Genomic DNA, 19,666 nt, shown 5'->3' with positions numbered 1-19,666 from the left:
ATTCTATCTATCTATCTATCTATCTATCTATCTATCTATTTATCTATCTATCTATCTATGTATCTATCTATCATCTATCTATCTGTATGTGATTCCTACTGAATCCTAATAGCTCATAAGCATATCCTAATTTAAAAATTAAATAATTTAAATTTTAGAATGCAGGAATATTTCCTTTTCAAAGTAAAATACATGATAAAGCTGTATTTTTGCTTATTTATTTTAACAACCCACCTAATCAGATGACATTACCTGATGTAAACTGGATTAAGCTTTTCTACAATGTTTATGTTTTACTTGAAAAACATACCTGCTCTACAACTGCCAAATTAGCTTTTATCTGTTTGACTTCTGAAACAAATATTATTCAAACTGACTCTCAAATTTATACCTTCACACTGGTTATTTACTATGTGGTACTCTATCTGGGTGCAGTTTTACTCTGCAAAATAATTTAACAAGTGAATCAAACCCCAAATATTAGAGGCTTTACACCTAAAGTAACCTAAGATTGTGAGTTGTAGTCTCACTTTAGATATAAAAACTGACTGGGTAACTTTAGGCCAGTCACACTCTTAGCCGAGTCCACCTCACAGAGTAGGGGTGCTATCTTAAGGAATTTTCCTTAGCTTTCATGGCCATACTCCTAACATACAAGAAACTATTTCTACATTTTTACTTATTTTGCGTGAGTTGGGAAAACACAAGTGTCATTCTATCTCTGTCTGTTAATTGTGTGGGCTAAAAGGGTTGTTGTTGTTTTTTACTTTTAGTAGATATAGTACTGAACTGTCCATTTTCATTTTAAATTTATTTAAAACTGCCAACATTTTTATTGTGTTGACCACTACCCAATAAAGGTGCTTGAGTGAAATAATAATAAGACAAATGTTCCATCCTCACCATCAAATGGGGAGAAATAGTGAAAACTGAAGGAATCAAGATGCTGAAGGAAATATCAAAAGTCTGTATGAGGACACTTACTACAAATCCCTGGGCGTCCTTCAGGCTGATGACATCAAGCACAATGAAATCAAGAAATGGGTTAGAAGTAAATACATCAAGAGAGTGAAGAAGATATTAAAGTTCAAACTCAGTGGAAGAATTACCATCAAGACAATTAATACCTGGGCAATTCCAGTCATTAGATATATAGCTGGAATAGTGGACTGGACTTAATCAGAACTAAAAGCTATGCATATGAAGACCAGAAAAATAATGACAATGAATCATGCCCTTCATGCAGAAATGTTGACAGACTGTTGTTACCAAGAATTGCATGGAAATTGCATGGAATGTTGCAAGTATATCAAGTCATTGCATAAAAAAAGGCATTGGAAGAATATCTGAAGGACAGGGAAGAGGTTTCACTGAAGCTACTATACCAGGAAAGCATACTTAGTATTGGAAAGACCAAACTGGTCTACAAGAAAGACAAAATGAAACATAGAAAAGAGACATGGGAACACAAAGTATTGCATGATCAATACATTAAAAATAGCAGCCAAAGCAGATGATACCAAGACCTAGCAGTGGCTAAGAGTTGGAAAGTTGAAGAAACAGACAGAGGGGCTAATTCTGGCTGGGAAGACCAAGTCTTAAGAACAAATGTATACAAAGTCAAAGTAGAGAAGATGGCAACAGATAGCAAGTGTCGCTTTTGCTAAAAATTGAAGAAACAGTGGACTACTTGGGTACCTGCTGTAAGAAGATTGAACAAACTGACTAAACAGCAGCATGAAAAACAATGATGCATTGGAAGACGTTTAAGAAATACCAATCTCAACTGGTGGGATTACAAAATAGAGAAAGTTATAGAAAATGAAGAAGCTAAAGTACTCTTGGACTTTAGAATAAAAATAGATAGGCATCTGCCACATAACACCCCAGACTTAACAATTGTTAAGGAAAGACAAAAAAAGTCTGCAGACAACAGAAGAGAAGAGAAACAACTGGAAGAGATAACAAAATACAAAGATCTCCAAATAGAAATAGAATGTCTTTGGCAAAAGAAAGCAAAGGTAGTACTGATAGTAATAGGCACCTTGGGTGCAATTCCAAAACAACTGGAGCACCATGGAACACTATCAGCACTGACAAAATCACCATCATCAATTGCAAAAGACAGCTTTACTTGGAACAGCTTACATACTATGATGATGCCTTTAACACCATGAAACATCAACATCTGCCTTTCTTAGGTCCTTAGGAAGAATGCAATAAGTTGGTAAATATGAAAAATCCAATCTAAATATCTGGCTGATTGTGTGACCAATCATCATCATCATAATAAAAATTTGAAATGGAAAGAATATGGCATGAAATGACTGTGGTAGTACCATTGGATATCAGCACACCAGATGCCATTGGACAGCAGAAATATTAGACAAAATTTCCATCTTGTCAATTGCATCTTGGCCACACATATACTATGCCAATGCATTATAACATCCAAGGTTCTTGTGAAGAACTTGATGAATATGAAAACTAATACCAGCTAAAGAATTTGCAGCTGTGACTTCACAAGATTGTGAACAGATAATGAGAATAATAAATTGACAAAAATACCAAATGCAGTCTAAACATCTGGATGACTGAGCAAATCATCATAATATGTTGATTATTATTACAGTTACCGTCACTGGTGGAAGACCTGATAGAGAAAGTTAGAAGTAAATCATCGGGGGGGGGATCTATGGGGCTGCTAAGAGTTGAAAATGTCTTGATGACATGTAACCAATCAATCAGTCACAATCAGCTATATAGATAATCTTTTCAAAGTATTTATTATATTTATATTCAGCCCAATTTTCCAGGAGCAAAAGGGACATATATAGCATTCTTTCCTCCAGTTTCTTCCTATGATAATCTTGTGTGATATATTGTTTCTTTACCAAGTCTTTCCATTGAAATTATATGGCTAACGATAGGCATGTACCTAATTTGCTAATCTTTGTCCAGTACCTTAAATCTGTACAAACACTAAGACAATAATGTTTTTGGGACATTATCTAAAATGCTTTTTTTATGGACGTGCTAACTTGTTTTACTAGGCCAATAGCCAGATGCAGTTGTGCTTTCCTACCAATGTCATGGTTCCAATAGATGAAACCCAACAAAAGAACTTCAAGGCAAGAATTGTTCCTCAAAGAACATTTTATTCAGGAAACAAAGTATTGGCACTACATAGTTGAACCCAAAATTAGATTCTCTTCCTCCAGATTCAGAGTAACAGAATGGAAATCCAACCCCCACAAAGCAATAATAAATCACATTCTTCAATTAGCCAGGAGCGCAGGCTTTTCTCAGCTCCTCAGCCCACCAAAACATTATCAGTTTGTGTCCTTGAGTTTCCCATGGAGCTGCATCATTATTATGGCTAGCTGAGCTCAAGCATTCACCCCATCCCCCCTTCAACATCTAATTTCTAAACAGAAGAAAAGGCATGTTAAAAGCAAAGTAAAAATGGCTGCAATTTCCATCAGTTGTCAGAGCAGGAACATCCAATGTTATAGCGTTGACAACCAGCTAACAATTTAGTGTTAATTTGAGTTCTTTAAACTCTCTGTACATATTTAGCAATAGAACCAGAAGGCATGTTATTGAAGACATGTCTCAATTAGTATAAAAGCATATTTATAGCTATATTTCTAAGATTTTTAAAATTTGGCTGACAAATACAAGCAATTAAATCATTGTCATGAAGATGAGACAGGAAAACAATCCATGGTTTGCCAGATCAGGTAGAAATTCTGGAAAATATAGAAATAACAACATCACTAGTGGGGGGAAAAATTCAAGACTTTACAAATAGAAGAAACAGAGTTTGTTGTATGAATAGATCATGGCAACTGCAGCACATTTATTCATTGTAGGGCATTATATAGAAATCTAGAAAATCTGTATAGATCAATCTTTTCCAACAGTTTTATTCCAACTGTGTTAGGACTGCAACTCTCAGAATGTTGGGCTGGCATGAGACTACGAAAGGTGTCAGATTTCAGAAGGATGTTTCTGACAACAGCTAAGATTTGAGTGCTGTGGGACTCCGTTTAAAAAGGCTGCGTATGTAATGGTATATGAGAAAGTAGTAGACTGGGCAAAAATATGTTGCTAAGGGAAAGGTCAGGTAAGAGACAGCTTAGCCCATAGCTAGAAAGTGGGCAGGGCAATAGACTCAGAAGAGAGTCTGAGTCCAAGTAACTAGGGAATAACTGTATAAGAGATGGCCAGGGAGGGAATTCTGCTTTAACTCCAGAATTCATTGTATACATAAATATAGTCTGACATTACATTAATTAATGAAGCTAATAGTGTTATCCTGTTAATTTCAACTAAGTGTGAAGAGACTAGGGTTCAAGGTCTTAATATGCATTAACTCATTTCTCTAAAAAGAATTAGAATCTGGTGATATCTTTAGGCTTGAAATTGTGATTAAAGGTAATTAAAAATAATTATCACCCTACTCTGCATTGATCTTAAGTTCTATATTGTAAGATGGTTCTTAATTCCTGGACAGTAATAGAAAAATGGAAGCCAATATTACAATCCTGTTAATTATTTATCAGATCCAGATATATGAATCAATTGTTTCATGAACAAGTATCATTTATTTCAATTCATAGGTATTTAAATGCCAAATTAATGTGGAATGTGATAAGTGATTGTAACAAACCTATGTTTTTACCCTCAGGAAGGAAACTATTAAGTGATTACAAGAATTATTCTGATAGATACTCAAAAAACTACATTCATTGCAATGATATGCTTTTATGATACATGATTACAGTTTGTGAGTACAATAAGATCTTTTTGAAAAGTATAATGTTTACTTTTTTATCCAACAAAAATAAAGTTTTGAAAATCAACAATCAACTAGAAAATGACCATAATTGCATGATCATACATTTGATTTATAAACTGTTATAAACAAGTTTTTGTTATTATCATTTTTCAGTCTTTTTTTTCACCATAAGCAATCAAATCAAGAAGTTGCTACTTATCCATACACTCACATTCTATAGAAATCACAAAATGATAAAGCTGGCAGTCTTCAAATAAACCAGCTTCAAAACATTAGGTGATTTTTTTCCCATAAGTTTGTTAGCTGATTTAAGAAATCTGCTTAAATTGAGGCTTGTTGGTTTCATCATTTCAGATAAGCAATGCAGCTGATTTAAATATTAGCATATGTAATACATATACACACACATAAAAGACACTTGTTTCTTCATTAAAAATATAATGCTCATGGGTCAATTCTTTTATATATATAAATATAGCCAGTTTTCAATAGTCTTGCCTGAGGGAAAGTAACCAAATGCAGTAAATCTTTGGCACATGATTAACATCGCAACTTTTGTGATTAATGTTTTCTCTGCCTTTGTGTCTTGCTTTTTCTTCCCTCCAGTATTATATGTAATGTTTTTCTGATTCCTTGCTCAACTTCTTTTTATACACAGAAGATGTTGTGGACAGGAATAAAAGTGTTACAGCCATTTGAAAAATGTCATATGAAATGTAATTAGATTTTCCCCCCTCTCAATAACTTGATAGAAAACAGCCTGAATGTTTTATGAATTTCAGACATCTAGCAGTCCAGACCTTGCAATATAATACTTTGGTATGATAGAATTTAACGATGGTAGTACTTTAAATTTTGTAAAGAAATGCATGATTCAAAAATTAGACCATCCTTTTCTGCAAGTACATGATATAACAATTACATTTTTAACTCAATAGTCTTTCATTACATTGTACTTGCTTTGCCTATTCCAAATTTGTTTAGGATACCTTTATGAATGGAAACTACCGTATATACTTGAGTATAAGCCGAATTTTTCAGCCCACTTTTTGGGCTGAAAAAATCCACTTCGGCTTATACTCCAGTGAACAAAAAAAAAGAACTGTCCCTTCGTTCGGGCCAGGCTGCTGAGAGAAGGGAGCGGCAGAGCCTTGCAGAGCTGGTAGAGGTGGCGGCAGTCCAGCGTTGTTTCTCCCCCTCGTGCGTGCGTGTGTGTGTCAGACCCACAGGAATGGCTGGTAGGGAAGCGGCATTCCGGCATTCCCCCCTTCCTGTGTGTCGAGCCCACGGGGCTTGACACACAGAGAAACGCAAATGCCGGACTGCCGCCACCTTTACTAGCCATTCCTGCGGGTCTGACACACAGGGCTGGCAGAGGTGGCGGCAGTCCAGTGTTGTTTCTCCCCCTCGTGCGTGTGTGTGTGCTCCAGGATGCTGCCAGAGTCAACGAGCGGCTCATCGTGGCACAGAATATAGATATGTTGCTAAGAAGGGGCCAAGCTTATACTTATACTCGGCTTATACTCGAGTCAATAACTTTTTCCAGTTTTGGGGGGTAAAATTAGGGGTCTCGGCTTATACTCGAGTCGGCTTATACTCAAGTATATACGGTAATTGATATTAGTAGCATAATCCTATGCATGCACTTGCAAGTGCTGTTTAGTCAAATGGCTATTTCTGTTATATGTTTGTGTCTGAGCCTACAATAGTAGTATTAAAGACAGCAATATAGAAGTCAGCTTCTTTAGTTTCATACAGAATTGGCTGAGAGAAGCTTAAATCTACCGACTGGATGCATAATTTGATCTGTACGTACAGATGAGTTAAAATAGTTTGGTGGCACCCTATCATGAACAGTAAAAATACTTCTCCTTCAAAGGATTTTTCTTTTAAAAAAACATTCAAAATTTAAAAGTTACAAAACCAGTCACACTGTGTTGCAGCAGATTTTGTATCCACTAGTTTAGGCATCCCGAATAGAGAATTTCCTCCCAGTTTCACGAATCTAGGTGACACATTCCACAATGTCCCTAAGAGTTTTTGTGTGGAGCATCAGGGGAATTCCTGTAGTGAATTAAATGCCTTTTGCAGATGAAACCAGTGCTCTTCTTGGTGAGAAGCAAAGCTTGAATCTGTACATGTAAGTATATATTATTTATACACATAAAGAATGTACAAAAGTAATAACACCGTAAGGATCCAAACTGTTGTAAAATAATAATGTGTGACTATTGGGTAATTTTTCACAAGTTACTTCATATGCTGTTTATATGTTTTTAATAATACTTTATTTAGTAGTATACTAAATTCATTTCCCATTGTGAGGTATACCTGGTGATTTATAATAATAAAATAGAAAACACTAACATAAATTTAAATTATAATATTAGATACAACCATTATAGCAATGTAAACATAAATTAAAACAGCAACACTCTACTACCTCAAATATTAAGTGCATAGACAAATTACAGTTTTAATATCATTTAACAGACACCAATGTCGGTAGCTTATAAATATATGTTCCAAAAATAGAATGGTGCTAATGATATGTACTTTATAATCAATACCCTGAAAACTATGAAGGAATATAAGAAAGAATGTATAGCTTTCTAATATCGTAGTATTTTGGATTGTTCCCAGAAATAGATTAATGATTAGACCTTATTGGAAAAATAGAAAGCAGTAAACTGAATTTTATTTTCCTGTCATTTTCCTAATTTCTGTAAATATTTAGAGGCAGTTCTACATATAATGCATTAGACTCATCTGTAAGAAACATTGGTAATTTGGCAGAAACTTTTTGATATGTTTTGTAGAATGAAACAAGTGTGAAGATTAATTAGTACTAAAAAAACAAAATATGTATATTGAAAGTTTAGTGTGTGAGAGAGGAAGTAAGAAATTAGACTAAATCTAATTAGAAACAAAGAATGTTCAAACTATCGCACCATTGCACTCATTTCTCATGCTAGTAAAGTTATGCTTAAAATCCTACAAGCTAGACTCCAGCAGTATGTGGATCGAGAACTACCAGAAGTACAGGCAGGATTTCAAAGAGGCAGAGGAACTAGAGATCAAATTGCCAACATACGCTGGATCATGGAGAAAGCTAGAGAGTTCCAGAAAAACATCTACTTCTGCTTCATTGACTATGCTAAAGCCTTTGATTGTATGGATCATAACAAACTGTGGCAAGTTCTTAAAGAGATGGGCGTACCAGACCATCTTATTTGTCTCTTGAGAAACCTATACGTGGGCCAAGAAGCAACAGTGAGAACTAGACACGGAACCACTGATTGGTTCAAAATTGGGAAAGGAGTCCGGCAAGGCTGTATACTGTCACCCTGCCTATTTAACTTATATGCAGAGCACATCATGAGAAAGGCAGGGCTAGATGAATCAAAAGTTGGAATTAAGATTGCCGGAAGAAATATCAACAACCTAAGATATGCAGATGATACCACTCTAATGGCAGAAAGTGAAGAAGAACTAAAGAGCCTCTTGTTGCGGGTGAAGAAGGAGAGTTGAAATGTTGGGTTGAAACTTAACATTAAGAAAACCAAGATCATGGCATCCGGCCCTCTCAATTCCTGGCAAATAGATGGGGAAGAAATGGAGGTAGTGACAGATTTTATTCTCCTGGGCTCCAAGATCACTGCAGATGGGGACTGTAGCCAAGAAATTAAAAGACTCTTGCTCCTCGGGAGGAAAGCCATGGCAAATCTAGACAGCACACTAAAAAGCAGAAACATCACCCTGTCAACAAAAGTGCGTATAGTCAAGGCTATGTTCTTCCCAGTTGCAATGTATGGCAGTGAAAGTTGGACCATAAAAAAGGCTGAGCGCCAAAGAATTGAGGCCTTTGAACTATGGTGCTGGAGAAGACTCCTGCGAGTCCCTTGGACTGCAGGGCGATTAAACCGGTCAGTCCTAGAGGAGATCAACCCTGACTGCTCTTTAGAAGGCCAGATCCTGAAGCTAAAACTTAAATACTTTGGCCACCTAATGAGAAGGAAGGACTCACTGGAGAAGAGCCTAATGCTGGGAAAGATTGAGGGAAAGGGAAGAAAGGGACGACAGAGAATGAGGTGGCTGGATGGAGTCACTGAAGCAGTAGGCGTGAGCTTAAATGGACTCCAGAAGATGGTAGAGGACAGGAAAGCCTGGAGGCACGTTGTCCATAGGGTCGCGATGGGTCGGACACGACTTCGCAACTAACAACAACAATTAGAAACAGCAGGTTAATTGATAAAACACATCGTACACAAATCATAATTTATGACTTTACTAAATTTCTTATATTAAACTTTTTCCACTGTACAAACAGTTCATATTTCCTAGCATATGAATGTTTAATTGAAAAATTGTCATTGTACTATTGTTAAGCACTATCACTTTAATTTCCAGCAGGTGCATCTTAGCACATGAACTTAAGACCTCCTTGTAATGCCTTAAAGATGCATGTTTTCCTAGCATGAAGACTAGCCAAAGTATAGCAACTTTAAAATATTGCATATATTTACATTCCTGTGTGCTCCAAAGCATCTTTTAGAGATCAAAACAATTTCCATGACATGTACAAGTACCTTTGAATATTTACTTGAGTTTCATTAATTGATGGGATGAAGTGAACACAGCTATAAAAATTGATGTTAATTAAGGATGACCTGTAGCATCAAAACTAAGCAATAGTTCAAAAGAAGTAAATTATAAGATTATGGAAGAAGAATTGATGTTTTATCTGTAAATCACTTTGGTTCTTAATATTCTTGTTGCCTCAATGAATGAGTACTGTTTTTATGTACTTATACCTCTAAGTGAAAAGTATTATGTAAGTTGCATAATGTCCTAACTTACATCTAGAATATGACCCAAGATGGTTGTGGGAAACTAATTCTTTTCCTCTGTGGATGGATACAGATGTGTTAAACCACATGCCATTTTACATTGGTAGAAGTATATATCATAACTATGATAAATTATAGGGTAAAGACCCTATAATTTCTGTTTTACAGTTAATGCTCAACAAGCTATACATTGTTGTACTGATAATACTAAATTAAAATTTTGATTTGACATATTCAGAAAAACAGAAAAGATCTTTCATGTCAATACTCACCTGCTCTGCAGAGAGGTATACATATCCCAGTTAAAGATGTTATCGATGTACAGTGAACTAATGTTTCATAAATATTAAGAAATAATTATTGGTTGTTTTATTATCAGAGCAAAAAGAAAGATATGTTACTGTTAAGCTTGTCATACATTTTAGAAGACAGCATGATAGCTGTATAGAGTATTTTCAAATATTTTAATATCTAGATGTATAAGCATCTGGATATCTGTGTCAGGTCCTTGACTAGGAGTTGAATTATTAATAAATTTCCACCAATCTTAATAGGTATCTCACTGTAGATTATCCACATATAATAAGATATCAAATTTATATGCCTCCCAGCTCCCAGTGACTCTGGGCAGTAAATATACTTTCTACCCCATTTCTATTGAAAAGTAATTGTTTAATGAGTAGTAAAATTTAGATTTATCCCACAAATAATGACATATAAATGCTGATAAATATCCTATACAATATTGCCAAAATTATCAATATTTCAGCATTGAAAATAGGTATATAATTGTAGGACATAATTTCTGCCTCAGGATTAAGGAATCTCTGACTAATGTAATCCATGTGGTATGTTAAATAGTAATAATTTATTATTCTATTTTAAATATTCATAATCCATGCTTTTTCTTTTCTTCATCACTCCATATGTACTTATCACACCTTCTAAACTTAAAAGAGTTACTACTAAAAACTCAGCATTGTATGTTCTTAACGACACGCTATCCTAATTAATGTATCAATGTATTATGAATTTACGCCTTCAGTATAATCATTTGGTATCTTATGTGAGTACATAGGTTCTCCTGCTTGTGCAGGGGGCTGGACTAGAAGACCTCCAGGGTCCCTTCTATTCTATTCTATTCTATTCTATTCTATTCTATTCTATTCTATTCTATTCTATTCTATTCTATTCTATTCTATTCTATTCTATTCTATTCTATTCTATTCTATTCTATTGTAGTTACATTTCTGGGATTTATGGTTATCCTAGTCATTTATAGTTATCTTAGGCTTGTTTTGAGAAACATCAGAAATGAGAGTAATGAAAGCAGCATTCAGAGAGGCAAATCTCTAATGTGTATTAAACAAGCAAACAAGCTGGTATAATAAGAATTCCTGCAACTGTTTTATATAACAATGCAAGCCCCAGTTATAGCACTCAACTTGTTACACCTTTGAAGCTTTTCACCCTACAAGTATAGAGAATGTTTTCTTTTTATGCTTTGTTATGGTTATGGACTATATTGGTTTCAGTCTGCCTTCCTTTTCAAAACTAACTTTCACACCGTGCCTCATTACAAAAGAAACATCTTAGAATCTACAAAAGAAAAGATCTTATTAACTAAATGACATTTCTGAGGCCATGACTTACAGAAATCTATTTTCTTCAAGCGTGGTTTTGCAGTCTATCCCTTAAACATCTGATCAGTGCTGTTGGTTAGTAGTCATGTAATAAATTATCTAAAAAGCAGTTGCAGATAAATTTTACTGCCGTCTTCCTTCCTTTTTTATCATCATCACAATCATCACCACTGCCATATTGTTGTTGTTGTTGTATTGTTAAAAAAAATGACAAGGTTGCTGGAAAATAAAAAAGGGAAATGAGAAATGGTGAGGGAAAAAGAGAGAGAGAAAGGCAAATACATTGAGTTAATAGTGCACAAGTCCCGTAATTGCAACTCGAGAGCTTCATCAAAATGTTCATAAACCACTGTTTTAGGCAGATAGTAGAATTTATGTTATGGATAATGGGATGACTTGGTTTTAATAAGGTGTTATCTCAACGGTTTTGTTTCCATAATAAAAAGAGGGTTATATAAGTAATATGATTGGGGCTAGAAGGGGCAGCAGGAAACAGAAATGAAAAATACTATGCCATTTATAGGAATGCTCTAAAAAAATAAGAGTTTCTGGTCAAGTAAAAGGAAATTATCTTAAAGCTAAATCTAGAAAGCTTTTAATGAAAGTAAAGTTAAGGACATGGATTCAGTCAAGGTATGGAGATATGGATGGAAGATTGCCTAAAAACAGATCTCCTATACAGAGATACATACATGGATGTTTTTTAACCTTCATGGGAAATTAAATATTAAGCAAAATAAACATTATTTTCCTAGCAGTAAAAGACTGAAATACTGGCAGACAGGCTGGCTAGTGAACTGTTTTATAAGAGCCATCAGAAGTTACTGTGCCACACCTTAATCTTATGGAGGCATATCTGCATTACTGAAACATTCAAAGATCTATCCCTAAGATAGTCTTTCTTTGTATGAAAGTCTCTTCCTACTTTCAGAAGAGAATTCAGCAATGAAAAGTTAGCATGACCCCACACTTTTAAATAGGTCATTTTCTTAGGTAGTGACTGTTTGGAACAGTTATTCTTCATTGTATTTTATATTAACCAGACAGTAAAAATGCTATTTTCCCACACTGGAAAATGCAACATGTAGTTATTTTCCCCATTCAATATTTGATAGATTTGCTTCCTCAGAGGCTTATTACTTTTTCTGCTTAGCAATAATTCTACCCTTGGCATTTTTTTAAATCCAAAAGTTGCAATGTGACTGGCAGTGAATAATCTGATCACTGTTAGAGAACAAATACAAATGGGATACCAAGAAATCTTATCATTTGCTTCTATATTTGACCATTATATTTTAATACATTATTGTACATGAGAGATAGTCAAACAATATTTGGAAATGCCTTGTTGCTAAGTTAAATTATGTAAGAGTGGATAATATATGCAGGATAAGGAATTCAATGAGTATATGCAATTCAGAAGGAATATGAATTCTTTTTAAAATATGACTGTGTTACAGATCTGCTTAATGTTATTTTTTAAGAACTTTAAGAAAAAATAAGTTTAAAATAATCACTTAACTAAATTGTTATGTAGAGAGAAAAAGTTGGTTTATTTTCTTCTTTCTATCTTCAACTATGTGATGTAAACCTTGTCACTTTGAACGATAACATCTGAATTTCAGATTGTCAAAGGTTCTAAGTTTTACACCATTATTTGCAAAAATTATTTTTAAAATCCTTGGCCTGCACATGTACTAAAAATATTCCCTTTTTTGTGATCACTCTGGCACTTTCTGTGAATTGGCCAATAAATATGGTTTTAGAATTTCACATAAAAATAACATTCAATTATCTTTATTTTTTCCAAATGTGTGTGAGTCATGCACTGTGAAGAAAAACAACAGTTTCTTTCATTAATATTTTCATTTCAAACAAAAATAATGACCTCACAGTTATCTTGTGAGTATAGATATTGTTCTATCAATGTGGCTGGACATGAAAATATGAATTGGTATGGGAGGCAAGATAAGATATAGAGAATAAATACATGACAGTAGGAATGAGATAACATGAGAAAGTAACATGAAAATATACAAAATGAGTTGGAGGACAAAATGTAATCTTCTTCTTGTCAATGCTTTGTTTTTCACATCCCCGAAGCAAACTTGCCTATGTCAATTGAATGAATAATATTGTTAAATAAAAGTGGGACATATAGAAAGGCAGTCTGAAGGTAATCTGATGTTCACTAAAATAAACAAATAACCAAATGTATTTAAGTCATATTTATTTCAAAAAACTTTCTTGACCAGACTAATGTACATGTCAGTTGAACAATTCTAAATAAGATTTTGAGGAAGCATGACAAAAGAAGTGTGTAGAAATAGGGAAATAAAATGAAACCATGGGGTCTTTTCACTTATACTGAATCTCAGCTTCCACTGAATAAACTGGAAAACAGATTTTTTTCAAAAGGTTTGCTTCCTGAAAAAAAATTTGGTTATTATGATAGACTCCTTCAAACTAAACACAAATATAGTTTCAGAATTACTAAATCATGTAGGAATCATGTAGGAATCTTGAGAAATATGAAATTAACTTTTTATGACAATGTATTTAATTTACTAATTTAAATTAGTAAAATTAGATTATACACACACATTAAGTTTACTAATTATATAATTATATTAGCAATATAATTAGTAATATATTTTATATGTAATGTGTATATATAATATTAAATTATATTACACATACATACATACATACATACATACATACATACATACAGAGTTCCAGCACCTTTTTTCGATGGATTTTCCAGAGTTGAGTTCTTTTCCTATCGTTTTCCTTCCTATCCTTGTTTGTTTTTGAAAATGCCCTACTGGTGGTATGGTGACAGCTGGGTCCCCTCTGGCACTGTTTGCCTCCTTTAGCAGGAGCCGTGAGGTGCCAAAGCACCACAGCCAGAGCATGGCTTGATTGGCTGGGTTGGACCATGTGGTGTGGAAGCCAATGGTGGCGGTGGGAGACACATAAACATGGAGGCCATCTTTCATGAGAGGATGAGTGAGCCTTTCACCTTCCATTACAGAAGGTGGGGTGTGAGGTTAAAAGGAGGCGAAGCGAGAGGGAAAAAAGACAGCTGGCGTGGAAGCTTGCCTGACAGCGAAACTTTGCTGTTTCAGTTCCTTGGGTAGTTCAAAGGCTGGGATGTCTATGAAAATCTTTTTTTAGTCTTTTATACTTTATTTTCAAATTGCAGAGGGGAAGAATAAGAATAAAGTCAATGCCTTGTGATTTGGAGGTATTATTATTAATAATAATATATATTAATTATGTATTGTCAGATGTAAAGGTAGACCTACAGTATGAGGTTTAATCAGATCTATTTATTAAATTGGGTTTAATTTAGAGCAGTGCTTTTTTTGTAAAAGAAAAAGGTGCCAGAACTCACACATGTCATACACCGCCCTGAGTCCTCCGGGAGAAGAGCGGTATATAAAACAAATAAATAAATAAATAAATAAATACAACTCGCCTTGCCTACCCTACAAGGTTCCATCCAAAAAAGGTGCCAGATCTCTGTTCTGAGCATTCTATGACAAAAAAAGCCCTGATTTAGAGGTAAATTAAAAGTAATCTGTTCACTGACAAAGTTTCAACATTATTTTGTTTCAGGTTAATATCCATATTAAACTCCAAATGTAAATTTTTCCACCCTGTTTGACAACTTCTTAAAAATAATTCAATATTTTACAAGCAACCAAATTTTGTTTTATTGGGCTAATTTCATTCCACATAGAAAGCTGACATTTCCACTCATTAAACTAAATTGGTATGCCAATGGTAAATGTCCCAAAAGATTAATAAAATGCCTTCTTGTAATTTAAAGCCATACAGCGCATAGTAACATTAATAGTATTAACTTACCTTGAAAAAAATCCTAGTATTTTATATACACTAAAAATTGAAAGGGTTATTTTTCAACTACAAAGGTAAACCTTGTAGGGTAGGCAAGGTGGGCTGTATGACGTGTGAGTTCCGGCACTTTTTTTTTTACAAAAAAAGCACTACATACATACATACATACATACATACACACAGAGAGATTTCTTTAAACAATACGTGATAGGTTAAATTATAAGTTATTTTTCTGATTAGCACCCAAAAATATATAATATATATCCAAAGTGTTCAGGAAGCAAAGTCTTTGTGATCCTGTGATACATGTACAGAAGTTTTAGCAGCATGTAGTTGGCCCTATCCGAAGTGAAGCAGGATCATCCCTGGTTAATATTGGAATGGGATACTGCCACAGAATATGAGGACTCTGAGAACTCCTGGATAAATGGCAAGCTTCAACACCTTCAAACAAACAGAGATAGCAACCACAGGTAAGACTCAAGAGCCAGCAAGTAGACGAATCCACAGAACCTCTCCAGCTCAAGAGAAGATGGGAAATTATCCAAGTTAGCAAAAAGGTAAATAAAAGTATGATTTAAGAAAGTTATAAATGAATTAAGGGACCTGACAAATATAATGTAATGTAATGTTAGAATATGAAGGCTGTGCCCTAACTTCAAAACTGAAAAAAACATGGGGGGTGGGGAGAAAAGTAAAAACCATTCTCATATTCTAGCCAGAAGGCTAAGTGGAAATGTCTGAAATCACCAAGTATCAGGTTCAACAAGAAATATTTTTAATTTTTTTACAAGCAAAATTCAAGGGCTTGTCATAAGTACTACTTGTTCAGAACCATTGCTCCTTTGAATAGTTTCTGAAAAAGTGGTCAATAACTGAGCACTACTTGTGTTCAGCATTGCAGCCATCATGCCTTTTTTCAAATTGCACCATTGCCTTCCTTCTCCCCAACATATTACCCCAGCCCACTGTTTTATTTTGAAGTTTGTATTTTGACCCTTAAGATTTTTATTTTTGTTAAAACTTTTCCCACCATAATTCTTGATCTTGATGTCCCCCTTCCAAACATAACAATGTCTCTCACTTTGGCTATATAACTTTGATAATTCAGCCCTTCCGCTTGCCATTAAAACAGAAGATAATTCTGGTTTTATATTAATATCACGTACTGATGAAAAAAGAATAAAATCAGTAGCTATTATCTACCACACCTATTATCAGAAAGAGATTATATTGGTATGGATCCAGATTTCCATAAATCTTTCTATTATAAACGTTGTCTATTAAACTGAGTTCTGATATCTGATCCTTTGAACTACTGAAGCTGGACTTCTAAATTTTGATTAATCAAAATATATCTGAATTTGTAATGGCACTTGTGTAGTTTTTCAGTTGAAGGACTGAAATGTATTCAGCATACTATCCATATATTTCAAATATTATCATGAGATCTGTTGTATATTCGGTTCAGTCGCAGTGAACGAGACGCAGGCATTCAAACAGGAACAAGGTTTACTGAAGTGGACACAGGAACAGAAGGGAAACCATAGCTGCTGCGCAGCTATTTATACAGTTGGCCTCTAGGCGGCGAACAATGGGTTTGAAGGAGCCCATTCCCGCCCCAAATCTACCAATGATAGCCCTGGAGACAGCAGGTCTGGCCTAGGCAGTAACCATTACACACACACACCATTTAGCAATTGTTAATGCAGCATTTAAACAGACACATGAATCTGCATAAGCAAAAAACCCCAATACAAGATCATTTGATAAAGAACTTAGAGTATATAAATAAACTCTACTAGATGAGTTTTTCTATTTACATTTTCTAGCATTGAAGCCAATCTATAAAACAAATTTCCTAAAAGATTTATCAGAAACCTTCTGGTTTAAAAAGGATTAGAGAATAATTCCGTTCACATTCATTCCATTGATGTATTGGAAAGCAGAATGATTTATTGTGGTTTTTAAAAACAAATCTTGAGGATTAGATTAGAGCAGACAAATTCTAAAATCAAATAAAAACAGGATAGTAAGATGAAAAACTTTACCTTAAGCCCAAATGGTATACTTGTCAGAGGCATGTTAATCAATTGTGGCAGGAAATAGCCCATATATCAATGTGGTAAATTGTTTTGGGGGCTCAAAGGGCTGTATAAGAAACATATCCTGAAATGAAAGGGCTTTGTGGAAGGCATATTTGGTTAAATGTGAACACTTTATACTTAGATTAACTTGAAATAAATATACTTTGATTAATCACTTCGAGAGTAACGCTTTGGTCATCACTCCCAATGCATTCATTTTGTAGCAGTCACTCTTATATACACAATGCTTGACATGAATATATTTCTCTGAATTTACTTTGAGAATCAACTTACGTATTCCCATCCATATGAGCTATACTATTTTCTTACTCCATGGATTTTATTCCAGTTAAGGTAATCAATCAATTAAAAGCCTGCTTGCAATTTTAGGAAAATAAGAAAAACAACTTAACACAAACAGAGTAGCAAATAACAAATAAGTTTAACTGAACATATCAATTAAACAACATCTAACCAAAGCCCCCCCCCCCACATTATCATTGCCCCACATATATTAAATGTATTTATTTTAATTATTTATATCCCTTTTTAATGGACATTTCCCAGGACAAGTTTCTTTAGTTTGTGTAAAAGGGTATATTAGGCAAAAAATAACTTGAAAAAATATAAAAACTTTATATTATTTTAAAAATATTTTTTAAAATGAGTTTCATAAATATTTTTTTCTTTCAATAGTTTTTAAAAACTGAATTTTCTTATTCCCCTCTGATATTGTGCTATTTAAATTCTAACTGCATGTCATACCATAACAAAACCTACTTATCTGGGGACCATATGACATTTTTTATCCATTTTCAACATATTCCTACAGATTTATGATCTGTTTTAATGTAAACCTCAGCACAGATTACTCATATTTTACAGTTCCTGTTTAAAAAAAAATTGGATCCTTAATGGCTAAAACACCATGTATATTACTTCAAATGTCATAATTCTCCATCTCATTACATTAATACCTTTGATAGCATTCATTAAAGGCCATTTCTCATTTCCTAAAGACTTAAGGTTGCTATTATTATAGCACAATAAATCCTTGTTCTTCAGACAAATCAGTGTAATAATAATAACAACAACAACAACGATAACGATAATGATAATGATAATAATAATAATAATAATGGAAGGGATCTTGGAGGTCACCTAGCCCAACCCCCTGCTCAGGCAGGAAACCCAATACCATTTCAGACAAATGGCTGTCCAGTCTCTTCTTAAAAACTTCCAGTGTTGGAGCATTCACAGCTTCTGGAGGCAGGTTGTTCCACTGGTTAATTGTTCTAACTGTCAAGAAGTTTCTCCTTAGTTCTAGGTTGCTTCTCACCTTGATTAGTTTCCATCCATTGCTTCTTGTCCTGCCTTCAGGCGTTTTGGAGAATAGCTTGACTCCCTCTTCTTTGTGGCAGCCTCTGAGGTATTGAAACACTGCTATCATGTCCCCCCCCCTCGTCCTCCTCTTCATTAAACTAGACATACCCAATTCCAGCAACCGTTCCTTATATGTTTTAGCCTCCAGACCTCTAATCATCTTTGCTGCTCTTCTCTGTACTCAACATCTCAACATCTTTTTTACATTGTGGTGACCAAAACTGGATGCAGTATTCCAAGTATGGCCTTACCAAGGCATTGTAAAGTGGTATTAACAGTTCATGTGATCTTGATTCTATCCCTCTCTAATGCAGCCTAGCATTGTGTTGGCTTTTTTGGCAGCTGCAGCACACTGCTGGCTCATGTTTAAGTGATTGTCCACTAGGACTGCAAGATCCCTCTCACAGTTACTACAGTTGAGCAAAGTACCACCTGTACTATATACAGTATGTGCAAATTGTTTTTCTTGCCTAAATGTAGAACCTTACTTTTTTCACCATTGAATTTCATTTTGTTAGATTGTGCCCAGTGTTCAAGTCTATCCAGATCCTCCTGTATCTTAAGCCTGTCTTCTGGAGTATCGGCTATTCCTGCCATCTTGGTGTTGTCTGCAAATTTGATGAGTTCCCCATCTATCCCATTGTCCAAATCATTGATGAAGATGTTAAGAGCACTGGGCCCAGAACACAGCCCTGGGGCACTCCACTACAACTTCCTTCCATGTAGATGCAGTTCCATTGAGGACCACACGCTGAGTATGGCCCATCAGCCAGCTGCAAATCCATCTGGTGATGATGCTGTCTAACCCACATTTTTCTATCTTATCAAGTAGTAGGTTGTGATCTACTTTATCAAATGCCTTACTGAAGTCCAAGTAAATTATATCCACAGCATTCCTCTGATCCACTAATTTTGTGACTTGGTCAAAGAATGCAATAAGATTTGTCTGGCATGATCTGTTTTTGACAAACCCATGTTGGCTTTTGGTAATGACTTTGTTTGCCTCTAGGTGCTTGCTGATTCATTGTTTGA

Source organism: Vipera berus (genome assembly GCF_964194415.1).
Source record: "Vipera berus genome assembly, chromosome: 5".
In the NCBI taxonomy this organism is placed as follows: domain Eukaryota; kingdom Metazoa; phylum Chordata; class Lepidosauria; order Squamata; family Viperidae; genus Vipera; species Vipera berus.
Note: the sequence above shows the minus strand (reverse complement) of the source record.